Source organism: Lissotriton vulgaris, chromosome 1_1, assembly GCF_964263255.1.
Source record: "Lissotriton vulgaris chromosome 1_1, aLisVul1.2, whole genome shotgun sequence".
NCBI classification, from domain to species: domain Eukaryota; kingdom Metazoa; phylum Chordata; class Amphibia; order Caudata; family Salamandridae; genus Lissotriton; species Lissotriton vulgaris.
Genome location: NC_141685.1, coordinates 1753991838 through 1754005317, shown reverse-complemented (window position 1 = coordinate 1754005317; position 13480 = coordinate 1753991838). Strand labels below are relative to the sequence as shown.

General features: G+C 45.8%; 1 protein-coding gene across 1 annotated transcript in view; it reads left to right on the top strand.

Moving 5' to 3' along the window:
* Positions 1 to 13480, top strand: part of XPOT (exportin for tRNA) — a 566463-nt gene that overhangs the window by 286379 nt on the left and 266604 nt on the right. The gene's annotated exons all lie outside the window — the stretch shown is intronic.

The following is a 13480-nucleotide window of genomic DNA, read 5'->3' as shown; positions in this document are numbered from 1 at the left end:
TTTTGCACCGCCACCTCTACTGCTCCTTCCACCAGTGCAACCTGTTTTTCTGGCATTTTCTCTTGTCTGTCAAATATTCAGGAGCAGCCTTTAACGGCAGTTAGTGCTAAGAAAACAAGACATTCTAACATTCACTTCATCGCTTTTGAATCCTATCCTTTTGTTTGTGTTGCCATGGTAGAACATTTACTGTAATTCTCTTGTTTTTCATTCGAAAAATAGTTAGTTTGTACATTTTTAGTAGTAATTTACACAGTGTGGCTCTAATTTGCATTTCAGGCAAGTATGCCTTTACAATTAATAATTGGAAGTGTTAGTTTTGTGCATTTTATATTTTTGTGTTTTAACAACGTGCCAAATGTGGATTTACTCTTGAGGTTGCATGTACACAATGGGATGATACTTTTGTATTTTAAACAAATTTGCTATGACATGTTAAAGTGCCTTTCAGGTTTTTTAGGTCTCGCGACCTATCAATGCGCGCAAGCGCATTGAGCGGTGCGAGAATTCAAGTGCTCAAAATACTTGTGAAACCAAGGGTTTCGTTCGTGCGGTTTTCTTTGAGTTCACGTGAATCACGTGACCAAACAAGCATGCGCATCAGCCTCCCTCCCTCCTAATTGCATTTTTTCACGGCCGCACAGCACATCAAAGGGCTTCTCCGAGCGTGTGCTGTGCGGCTTCTCCTCCCCTAATTATTCATGGCTGGCCGGTGGCCAGCCGTACTTTCAGTTTCCCTGCCGCTCTTGTTCTTTATCTTTATATTTATTTAACATTATTTACCCCGTCGTCTCTTCTTCCACCACCCCCACCCAGGCCCACCGCTCATGCAATCGGCAATTACCTCAGATACGACACGTGCATCATGCCCTCTTTTAAACGCTACTACTTCACACACTCTGCGTCCCTTCCTTCACTCTTAGGGTATCTCACACAATGAGCTCATGCTTAGTATGTCTTGTAACAAACGCTACACTTTCACACTTTTCATGATCTTGCACCCACTATATCCTCAAAGTGCAGATCAAAGGAGCGAATTTCCACCAATTGTTATGTTCATATAAAATAAAAAATATTTAAAGCTATCAGGTGACACAAAATGTGTTCCTTTTTTTTAAAGTACAGCCTTGCAGTGAAAACCTTTGTTCTGTCGCACATCCAAATATCAATTTGTTTTTTAGCCCAAAACATGTTTGATGCTACTGTGTGCCTCTTGTGGCATTTCCGAGTCTTTAGCGTGCTACACATGTTTTTCTTTTTGTGAACGCATAGTTATTGTAGACACGAGGCTCTACACCAAGCACGGTCTGTGGTGTTGTTCCAGTTCAATATTAAGTGCAGTCTGCGACAATCTGCTACTTCAGGGTGCTAGAGTGAGTTCAGCTGGGCTGCAGTGCAGAGCGGAAAATGAACAGGGAGATAAAGGCAAAAAAACAGAAGTATTACAGAAAGCTTACCGAAATAACAGGACAGGGCTCAGCTGGGAAGGGGGGGGGGGTGATTGTGTCCATAGTGTGTTATAGACATTCTCAGCATCGCTGGGTTGGCTATTTGCAGATAATTAATGCAGCTGGCGTCACCCAAGCACCCTAACGTAACATTATACCAACCCTTTTGTCTATTGCTTGACAAATTCTATCCATTCCATACTGAACGTTGGTTGCAATATTTCAGTGGGAGTGGCTTCTGCCAGAGAGACAAGTGTCTCGTTTAGCACCCTTTACTCTGTGGAGCCTGTTGTTCTTTACCATCACTCAATTTGCTTAGTTTTGTGGGATGTGTGGGTTAAACAGTCAACATTTGTGAGCAGTGGGATTTGCTTTTTTTTTGTGCACAATTTCTTGGAAGGGGTTTTCTTTGGTGTTCGTTTTTTCTTTCTGAAAAAAATCTTATGGGGCAAGTGTGTTTAAAAAAACAAAGGTCAGTGACACTAGTTTACTTTACTATAAGTTGGCCAAACCCATTCACCAAAGTAATCATGATATAAAATAGTAGTCATGCCTTCACTAACCACGTTGCTTGTTCTGAGTACGATGTGTGGCCTATAATGGCGACCAAAGCAGTGATCCCAGTAAATCACTCAAGAGTAATAAAAAGCGTGATCTTTAACACGTAGTTTATTTACATTTGCTTTGATACCAAATGTTCTTGTTACAATTAAAACAATCCTGGTTCTCTGAACTCCACCCATTTGGCTAATACAATTGAAAACAGTGATTTGTAAAAAATAAAATAACAAATACTACAGGGATAATGGGAAGCAACTCGTACCTCTTTCACTCCAATACATCTCTACTGAATGCCTCATGAGCTGTCTATGTTGAAGAAAACTGAGTTGAATACTTTTGGGGAGCTAGGTATGTCACCTGGCAATTGGGGGAAAAAAAGAGTAATAGTCGATATTTACCCACTCACTTGAAATAATTAAAATGCTCCTCAGAACAATTACGATTAGGGTATTTGGGCAAACAGAATTCAAAATGCACTATTGTGAGTAGTCATACACAATTTTCCACAAATTCGAGCACTATTATTCAATCATCAGCTGCTGACCCTTCTACAATCTGAAAACATTAGTTAATGGCCAGTATTTTCTTCGGAGAAAGATGGCAACCCTATTTGGGTGATAAAAGAAGGGTTGCTGTGTGAGTGATCACATTGAAGTATATGAGACGTAGCATATTGATGACCTATGCACTAGGATCCACGTGGTTCTGGTGCAGACTCTTAACAGGAAATACTTCATATGCAGGGAGGTGTTACGCTGTGGTTAGTGTTGAGTGTGAGATAATGCAGCTCGTGTGGCATATTTCATTTGCATACTCCAGGGCTGGGAAAGGCGTTACATCGGGCAACGAGTAGGGGATATGTGCCCTGAAGAAAACAAAGCTGCTCTCCCTGAGAGTTTTGAATGGTACGGCAACTGCTTGTGTGTGTCACATATGCCTCAAATTGGTACAAAGCAGTTTGCACAGGCACATGTAGAGTCACAGCCCTGCTCCAGCCTATACATGGGCAAAGAAGAAAGTGAATGACCTATAGAGAAGCACATTCAAAACGTCTGCCAAAACCGCAGGGGAAGCGGTCAACAGAAATGCTGTGCTACGCCGCAAATGCAGAACAATTACTAGAATGAAGCAGAAAGATAACATCAGCGACAACCAGGTACAAGAAACAGAATGTTTGAGGCATGCACTGTAGATAAACATGCTTTCCATACTCCTGCCATCTAGTGATGGGTCCGATTGTTTGCAAGTTGTTTTTCTTCGAAGAAGTCTTTCCCAGTCCCAAGGTAAGGTGACTCCTCCTTTCAGTGATAGTGCTTGTGGGCATCAACTCCATAGTTAGATTGTTTTCCTTCCGCCACCCCTTCCCTTTTCTCCTTTCTCTGTTGCTCGTTTACAACCATTACACCCTTTCTCCTCTCTCAGCCTCACTAGCCTCTTTTCTCGCCCCTTCATTCTGCATTGCTTTTCTCTGCTATTTTATTCTTCTGTCATTCTAGCCCTTTCTGTTTCGGTCGTCCTTCTCGCCGTGTTTTCTTTTACTCCCTCCTCCTTCTTCCCACTCCCTCATGTCCCCTCTGATATGTTCCTTTGAATTAACACATTTGCAGAACGTTCACCGCGCATTAAACTGCCTAGGGGTTCCTATTTCCTCTCTGTTTACATTTCCCTCCGCCTCGCGCTTTCTTTTCTCTCCCTCTCTCGGCCCTTTGATGCTTGTTATCTTACTCTTGCGGAGCGGCGCCCATTGTACTGAGGCCGAGTTCAGCCACTACAGCAGATTCATGGCGGCGGGGACGACATAAAGTGCCTTCATTCGAGGCTTATTTATTCGCACAGCTGTTCCCGCTGTACAAAGGGGAGGGGAGGGAGCAGGGAGAGCCGGGGCGGGTGAGCCACGCAGATAGCATAATGGCAGAACCCAGATCCTGCATAATCGCAAACCCCAAAACCGGTCCTGGGATGCTTGTTTCCGGTCCAGCGAGGACCTGGCTTGGCAGTTGGGGCTGGACTGTTCCCATGAGGCACAGGGTCAAGACTGATTTGCATATGGCCGTGTCTAAACTGTGGTGGCATAGCGAGCAAATGAAAGATGGATTTAACCCAGATCTCTTGACTGGGGTGCATGTTTTCATTGGTTCTGCATTTTGTCCATCATTTGTGTATGTTCTACCCAATTTCTTATTGATTTTGCTGTTCATTTGCGACTTACATTTCCTTCTGATTTAGCACCTTAAACTGTATTGCTCTATTTGCTAAAAGCCTTCATGACAATAGCCTTGTGAATTTGCAGTTACAGTTTTCTCTACTGCAGGTTTTGAATTTTTCTAATAAATCTTTATAATTTCTATAACTGACATAGAATTTCTATTATTGAGTCTGTCCCTAATTTTTTTTTTTTTTAAATGTGTTTATTAAACAGCTTGCATATAAAGATCATACATCACCCCAAGCACAGGGGAATTAAGGCACCGAGTATAATAGCTCAATACAAGCTGACTTTTTCTTAGTGTTACAACTTAAACTACCTTCGAGCCCCAACAAACAACCCTCCACCCATCCCCCCCAAAACCCAGGCATGGCTCCACATTATTATTACATCATCTGACAGTATATGGTTAATATGAAAATGCTTTCCACCTAGCCCAATAGTCCTATTGCACCTAATAGCCTAGAATGCACAAGGCCTCACTGCAGGTCTGGTTTCCCAAGGAGATACCCCGTCAGGGGGGCTCAAAAGTCCTTTGGACGTGAGGCCTCAGGCAAATCTTCAACATATATACCCAGCTGATTCTTGCAATATATCAAATCACCAATCCACCTCTAGACAGAACAGTTTATAGTCTGAACAGTTTTTGCTCCCCAACATTGTGCAACGGTCCGCTTAGCAAACAGAGTAGAGATACCGAACAGCTGTCTGTTACAGGGCTTGAGCCTCTGCACTCATCCCAGCAGACACACCTCCGGTACACCCTCAACAGTTTCTAGAACTACGGCCGTAAGTATGCACATGACCTTCACCCAGAAGTTGTACACACCCAAGCAGCTCCAAGCAAGATGCATAAAATCTGCATCCGCCTGCCCACAACGCACACAGCAAGCATTGTCCCGCAACTCAAACCTTCGCAACTGTATAGTAAAGCTGGTGTATGTATTTGAAATGAATTATGCGAAGATTACAGTTCACAGTCAAGCGCCCAGTTAATGTACAACAAAACTTCCAGGAATCTAAGGAAAAAGCGTCGCCCAAAATTGTCTTCCATTTATTATAGGAAGGGGTATCGGTAAGATCGGTTTCTCTTAGGGATGCAGAGTCTGTCCTTAATTGAATGTATTTGCAGCCTGTAACTCCCATGTGTGCTGCTCACACAGGGAGGGCCTTGCCCCTATCATTACCCAGTGCTTCCTCGGAAATCTGAGCACCGGGAGGGAAGCTTGCTCTGCCAATGCTGCCTGCTCCGGGATTGCCGTCCCCAGCCTCCGCTCCCATGTGTCCCAGTTCCCCGGGTGGGAGCGATCAGTCTGTGTGGCTGCAGGAGCTGCTCTGATCTGAGCAGTGGGTGCGGGGAGGGGCGGCCATGCCAACACGCTCCGGTGATTGTCATTACCACCCTGGGAAGAGGCATATTTATGTTAAATCTTTAAGTGGGGCAGGTTACACAAGAACCCTGCCAGTCGCAGCACGTCTGATGGCGGTGCATGTGCTGGGTGAACGCTACACACTTCCCTTTTTGAAAACAAACATCTACATTGTTATCATTTCATGGTTTCTCCGAGGTAGATCTGCCAAGCAGAGAATCACATTTCATTTCTTTCTTGATCGACTCCTGTTTATAGGAATGTGTGTATAATGTATGGCTCTGTTTTAATTGCCACTTTTTGACCTCTGCTTATTATATTTTATGCCACCGGCAGAAGTATGAGCCAGTCCCGAATTCCACATCTGTGCACAAATTGTGCATGAGTAATCTCAACTGCGGCGTTACCTTTTGACTCGCCCCTGATTGTATTGTTTTTCGTAAGTGTTGTTTTCGCTGGTCGTGTCCTCTGTTGTACCCAGTGCTCCAGTCTCCTCGGATTGTTCGCTCCCTCAGTGTTTACAGTTGTTGACCGTTAAACCAGCCCACCCGTGTGCAGTGGAAACACTGTACACTGTTCTATTTATAGTTCCATGTGGTGTCCAGTGCACAAGCACCCCAGCCTTTATACCCTGCGTAGGAACAGTCAACCGCAGCATGCGCTGGGTGTCCCAGTTTGTGTCACGGAAAAGGATGAACTTGCGTTTTACCGCAGCAGATACACCATTTTCTCAGTGCGTAGAATTCCTTTGTGATCAGGCGTAGGTTTTTATTTATTTATTTTGAGGAGGGTGCAACATTCGCTTTACAGGCAGAAGCACGTTTTGTTTGTAAATGCCCGCAGAAATGATTGTTGCCTTGTAACACAGTTACAAAAATCTTGTTTTACGGCAGGTGAGAGGAACTGCTCAGCAGACAGAACTTGTAAGAGTGGGCGGCCCCTGACGGCTGGGTCTGTGCCTCACAAAGCTGAAGTAAACACTACGTGTGCTGGGAGTGTTTGCAGGCTGCGCTCAGCCTTGTACAGCTGTTAATCCGGCTGGGGTGGAAGTGCGGGGCTTTAATGGGTTCCGGTGATGCAGTAATCCCCTCCTTGGAGGTAACGCTCACAAGCTCCTTAGAGGCAGTGGGCACGAGGCCCTTGGATCCTTTAATTGGCACCAACATGTATAATAAAGTAATAAGCATGAATCATTAAAAAGTGCAGATGCGCGTGCTGCCACGCTAATTGGAAACAGATGACTCCTGCGCGCCGCTGCTTGCTCCCGCAAGGTGGATGCCACCACCACAGGCACGAGTGCTTGAAAATTGCAGACCGATCCCAAAAGGTCATCTCCTAGGGCAGCCCATGTGCGCTGCGCTAGGCTCGACCTAAGAATGAGGTATGTGCCTTTATTTGAACTGATTCAGAAAAGAGGGTGGTGATGGACAGAGTATCTGAATTAAACAGAACACTCGTACCCAGTCAACAGATCAGGGCTTGATCCATCACTGTTTTTTAGCTCACTGCACCATCCCAGCTCGGAACCTGGCTACATGCAAATTAGTCTGTCCCTGGCCCAGTGCATCATGGGAACAGGGCAGACCAAACTACCAAGCCAATTCTTTTACTGGAAAGGAAATAAGCTTCCGGGGACCGGTTTATGGCATTACAGCAGTCTTCGGCCCGGCTTGCTTGAATCCTGATGGTGCCGTGAGCAAGGGACTCACATCTGAGCCTACCCTTCCACGCTTGTGGTGGACAAAACGATTCAGAAAAGAGGGTGGTGATGGACAGAGTATCTGAATTAAACAGAACACTCGTACCCAGTCAACAGATCAGGGCTTGATCCATCACCGTTTTTTAGCTCACTGCAGCATCCCAGCTCAGAACCTGGCTACATGCAAATTAGTCTGTCCCTGGCCCAGTGCATCATGGGAACAGGGCAGACCAAACTACCAAGCCAATTCTTTTACTGGAAAGGAAACAAGCTTCCGGGAGACTAATTTGCATGTAGCCAGGTTCTGAGCTGGGATGGTGCAGTGAGCTAAAAAACGGTGATGGATCAAGCCCTGATCTTTTGACTGGGTACGAGTGTTCTGTTTAATTCAGATACTCTGTCCATCACCACCCCCTTTTTCTGAATCGTTTTGTCCACCACAAGCGTGGAAGGGTATGCTCAGACATGAGTCCCTTGCTCACTGTACCATCAGGATTCAAGCAAGCCGGGCCGAAGACGGCTGTAATGCCAGAAACCGGTCCCCGGAAGCTTGTTTCCTTTCCAGTAAAAGAATTGGCTTGGTAGTTTGGTCTGCCCTGTTCCCATGATGCACTGGGCCAGGGACAGACTAATTTGCATGTAGCCAGGTTCTGAGCTGGGATGGTGCAGTGAGCTAAAAAACAGTGATGGATCAAGCCCTGATCTTTTGACTGGGTACGAGTGTTCTGTTTAATTCAGAGACTCTGTCCATCACCACCCCCTTTTTCCGAATCATTTATTTGAACTGAGGCATTCAAAGGTGTGCAGTTTTTGTAATATATCATTACCATTTCTATTCCTGCCCTAGAGCTCAATTATTCAGTCTGTCCTTAATTAGTTATTTGTATTTCTGACATGCTGTTTGATGCCTTATCTCAGGGACACATTGTCTCATGAAATTGAGGTTTAACACCGTCTTTGATTCATCCACCCCTGGGCATGCTGTTAAGGTTTCATATTTGGGGTATACAATTTAAGGGTTCCCCTCAAGTTGAGGCTGCAAGTTAAAGGGCGCACATCCAGAGCAAAGGCGGTTCCTTCACTGTGATTATGCATCACATTATCACTCACTGTTGAATAGTCAACCTTTGAATAGTCCATACCAAACTCATGACTCATTGGCAGATTTGCTGGCAGAGCTGCAGGGTAGAGGCACATTCTGCAAAGGCTGTAGAACAGTGCAAGTAACCACATTAATCTATTAAATATCCCTGTGCTAGAGAACAACTCTTGGAGGTAAGTAACATTATTTTGTTAATGTATTATTAGGCAGCACACTGGTGGTTGTCTGGAAAACAAAGAGGTTCAGTCATGAGTGCAATGTGGTCACGCAGCCTGCTATCACTCATTGTGTCTCATTGAATACATTTAATGAGGTAGTAGTGGACCGGAATCACTTGTGTTCTATTGCCATCCAAAACAATGTGCTCATATTAGAAGTTTTTGTGAAAAATTAAGCGTATAAACTTGGGATTGAGCTGAGCATCAAATGTGCAAAAATAGAATTGCAGGTCGGGTATCACTTTTCACCAATGAAGTAAAACAAGTTGTTTTCCTTATAACCAGAAAGCTTTTTAGGAAACTGAGGTCAGCTAACATTCTGTACATTTCTATTTTTATACAGCAGTCGTAGTAAAGCATGCTGGTGTAAATAATGTTGCCTCGGCAGGAAAGTCATTCCAATCCTAGAGCATAGCTTTAGCTTCAGCAGCTTTTTCAATGTGGTCTAGTCCCAACTTGGCTGCTTTAAGGACATGTACATATTTAACATAACTTGTAAACAAGACAATCACTGCAGACCATTGCTATATTCAACAAAACTGTGTTGAACACGATGTTTTAAAGGATAAAATGAAAAAGAATCCTAATTGCAACCCCAGAAAAAAACGTTCTTTCTGCAGTTTGTATGAAGCTTCAGATTGGACTGGCATCACATTAGCTCAGAGTCCTAATAGTGTTTTATAGCCACAGATTATGGTTTAAATCTCTTTATTGGTTGTCAAACAGGGAAAAAGAAACAGGACCTCCTGCTCCTGGTAGACAGTGCAATTAAGACATTGAACAGTCTGCGAGGTAAACATTACCGAGTAAATGCTAGGAGCGGGTCTACAGGAGGAAACTCCCAGACACGGGAAGGAAACCACAAACAACCCCCCCCTCCTCCCAAACCCCTGTCCACAAACCATTAAAGTAAAGAAAGGAAGGGGGAATACTGCCGGCCTTGCATCATTCACCGTGGCCGCCCGGGGTTGCGCTTCTCGGGGATCTCCTTATCTGCCAATCGTAGTAGCCTTAGATGTCTGGGGCAGGACAATTCCCCGAATTCCAAAGTGAGCAGGGTCAAGAAGGGGCGCCACAGTTCAGGAAACTCATCCCCCTATCCGCTAACGTGAGGGACAATTTCTCCATCTCCAGCACCCTCCAAAGCCTTTGTAGCCATCTCGAGTGTGGGGGAGCCTATGATGAGCGCCAATGTGCAAGTATGTTTTGGGTGGCAGCCCCCAGGGCAATGGCTATGAGGCGGCCTCTCCTGGATTTCAAAGGACATTAATGGTGGGCTGGGTTTGCTCAGACGTGAGTCCCAGGCTCTCCACATCACTTGAGTCAAGCTATCCAGGCTGAAGAAGGCTGATAGCCAGAAACCGGTCCTTGGATGCTTGATTCCGGTCTCGGAAAGATATGGCTTGGTAGTTCGGGCTAGACTGTTCCCATGAGGCACAGGGTCAAGGCTGATTTGCATATAGCCATTGTCTGACCTAGGGTGGTGTGGAGTGCAAAATAACAATGGATTTAGACCCAGATCTTTGTACTGGGGTGAATGTAAGACATTGTTCTGCATTCTGTCCATCAACTGAGTTTTTTACATCAATGGTTTAGGCAGCCCTAGGAGTATGTAAGCTGGGAAACGTGGGAGTTGTGTGTCAAGATGAGAGTCTATGTTGTCGAGAATTGTGGCCCAATATGGTTGTATGTGATCGCAACTCAACAATAGGTGTTCTAGGGTGCCCAACTCCCCACACCCCCTCCAGCACCGGTCGCTGATGTGGGGGTTGAAGCGATGGAGACGTTCCGGTGTGCAATGCCAATAGGTTGCGATGTTGGTCAGTGTCTCAGTGAGCCCTGTGTGATATGCCGAGTGTCGGGCTCTGTAGTATATGCCACTCCATTCTTTATGGGAAAGGATCCTACCTAGCTCTCGTTCCCACTTCACAAACCCAGCAGTGCATATATGGGTGGAAGCCGCTAAGAGGTGCTTATACAAATCAGAGATCAGTATTCGAGGCATGTGGGCTGCTGAATTCACATCTGTGCATAGATCGCCGCCTAGTGTTGGGTCCGGATGATTGCACATTGTTGTCCTGGAAGAGTCTTCGAAGTATCACAAGATAGGTAGCTCCTCCCCCGGACTACAGTGCCCATGGGCATCCTCTCCATCCTCAGATTATTTTTTTTCGCCATTGGGTTCGGATGTACTTTTCTTTACTCAAGTTCGGAAACTTTCTAAAGGCCAAAAGGCCTTCGGGGTCGTCGGTATTGTTATTTTGATCGGTGCTGAGTTCTTTGTTCCAGTTATTTTCGAGCAGGACGTCTAAGAGAGCCGCGTGGCCTTTTTGACACCAGAGGCCTGATCGTCGATGGAACGGAGCCCGTTCAAACGATGCCCCCTTTGTAACTCTAAGTACCCGCACATCGATGTACACCCGATGTGCAACAAGTGCTTATCACCAGAGCACAATGAGGACAACTGTCTAGCCTGTGCTCGATTCAGGTCGAAGAAGACGCTTAGGCTCCGACACGCAGCAAGGCAAACGATGACAAAACAAGCGCTCGACCCGGTGAATATCTTCGATGAAGAAGATGATGAGGTCGTCGAGACTGAGGATCCAGAACAGCAGTCGGATCAAGGTTTGGATCATGACTCCAACTATTATGAAGACGACGAAGAGAATGTAGAGGATGAAAACGTCGTCGAGGTAAGGGACTACGTATACCCCATCGGAGCCATCGATGACGACTCAAGCGATGAACCAGGCCCAACAGTGGGTACGGGGCCCGGAACAGACACTGAAAGACTTCCAAGGGCTCAGGTCGAGGCATCGCCAGAGGGCCTTAGCCAAGATCATGACGAACATTCTATAGCACCGCGTCTCGGCCCGGCTAAGAATATATCACACGAGCCATCGGTCGAACTACCTAAAGCGAAACCGAAAGCCATCGAGTCGAAAACCGAAACTGCTAAAGACAGTCTTCGGATCGAAGAGTTCGAACCCACCGGATTCGACAAAGAAAAAGAGCGTCGATGACCCTGCGGGGTCGAAACTAAAGGGTGTCGAACCGAAGATCGGTGCGCTGAAGTCCATCACTAAAGTCAAGCACGTCGAACCGTCGAGGTCGACGGACAGCGACACAAACAAGGGACTAGAGTCTCGGAAGGTTCGCGATCCGAAGCAACGAGTCGACAGGCCACAGCTCGTCAAAGGCCTCGAGCCGAAATCAAAAAGCGCCTCGAAGGAGCACGTCGAATTGAGGCAGAAGAGTGCGCCTCCAACGCAACAAGTACCGAAGTCGATGCAAGGCCAAAAACATATTGGCGAAAAGGCAAAGTCAGTCGGACCTATATCAACGCCGGCCCCGAAAAAGGTCAGTCTGTCTAAAGACACTATGCCACCGATAAAATTCAGACTGCCCCCGACTGCACGTCCTAAGGCACTCGATCTAAAAACCGGGGTCGAAACACCCAAGAAGGTGTCAATGGGAAAGAGGAGTCATCCTCTAGAGGAGGACATTGTGTACCAAGAGCCCTCCTATAATGAGCAGTCGAAAATGCATATCGACTCCGAATCTGGCAGACTTACTATTTATCAAAGGAAGATCAGGTCAGAAAATCCTCTTGAATCATATAAAATTCCACTCAAAAAGAAAAGGGATTCTTCCACATCGCCTGTCCTTTTTGAGACTGTAAGGTACCATGACCAGGACACTTCTGCATACTCACCCACACGCTAATGAGGATATGGGGTATGACTTTGATGAACAATATAATTACCCTGCGGACACGGATCAGGATGACCAGACTTAAGCCTGGACAGACCCTGTTGACCCGGGTGAGTCACAGACTATTCCTGACACTCCTTCTTATCCTGTCAAAACTTCGCCAACAGAAGATACAGCTGCGTTTAACGCATTAATAGAAAGGGCAGCACAGAATCATGATGTAGAAATGCATGCTGACCCAATTGAAGAGGACTTCCTGTTTGACACTTTCTCCACTTCAGAGAAATCAAGACATTGCCAATGTTGAAAGGTGTCCTTAAACACGCAGGAGACATTTTCAAGGAAACCACAAGAGCAAGGGTTGTTAACCCCAGAATTGAAAGAAAATACAGACCGGCGCCTGTGGACCCTACATATATTAAGAGACAGCTGCCATTGGACTCGTTGGTGGTATCAAATGCTCGTAAGCGTGCCAACTCACAGACTACTGGTGATGCTCCTCCTCTAGACAAAGAGTCTAAGATATTAGAAGCTTCTGGGAAAAGGGTAGCTGCTCAAGCAGCTAATATCTGGAGAATTTCTAATACACAGGCCCTATTAGCCAGATACGATAGGGCGCATTATGACACACTAGAGCAACTGCTACAACATTTGTCTGATGTCTACAAGGAGGGAGCAGAAACACTGATACAAGAGGGAAAACTCATATCCAACGCATCCATTAAGTGTGCGCTAGACGCAGCAGACACCGCAGCCAGGGCCATCAACACAAATGTCATGCTCAGAAGACATGCTTGGTTGCGCATCTCTGGGTTCAAACCTGAGATTCAAACCACATTATTAAATCAGCCTGTGAACCCTGATTTTTTATTTGGTCCTGATGTGGACACAATCTTAGAGAAGATTAAAAAAAGACACAGAGACAGCCAAGTCTATGGGTGCCTTGCAGTCACAACAATTCAGAGGAGGCTCCTTTTGTCGCTCCGGTAACAGAGGAGCTACACGAGGCCAGGCATCCCAGCATACTCCATACAATAAAGGGAGCACGCAGACCACCTATAATAAGAACAATAGAGGTGGATACCGTGGCAACAGAGGCAAAGGCAGAGGACGAGGGAATAACAACACCAGATGCTCCGCCAATACTAAACAGTGACGCCTT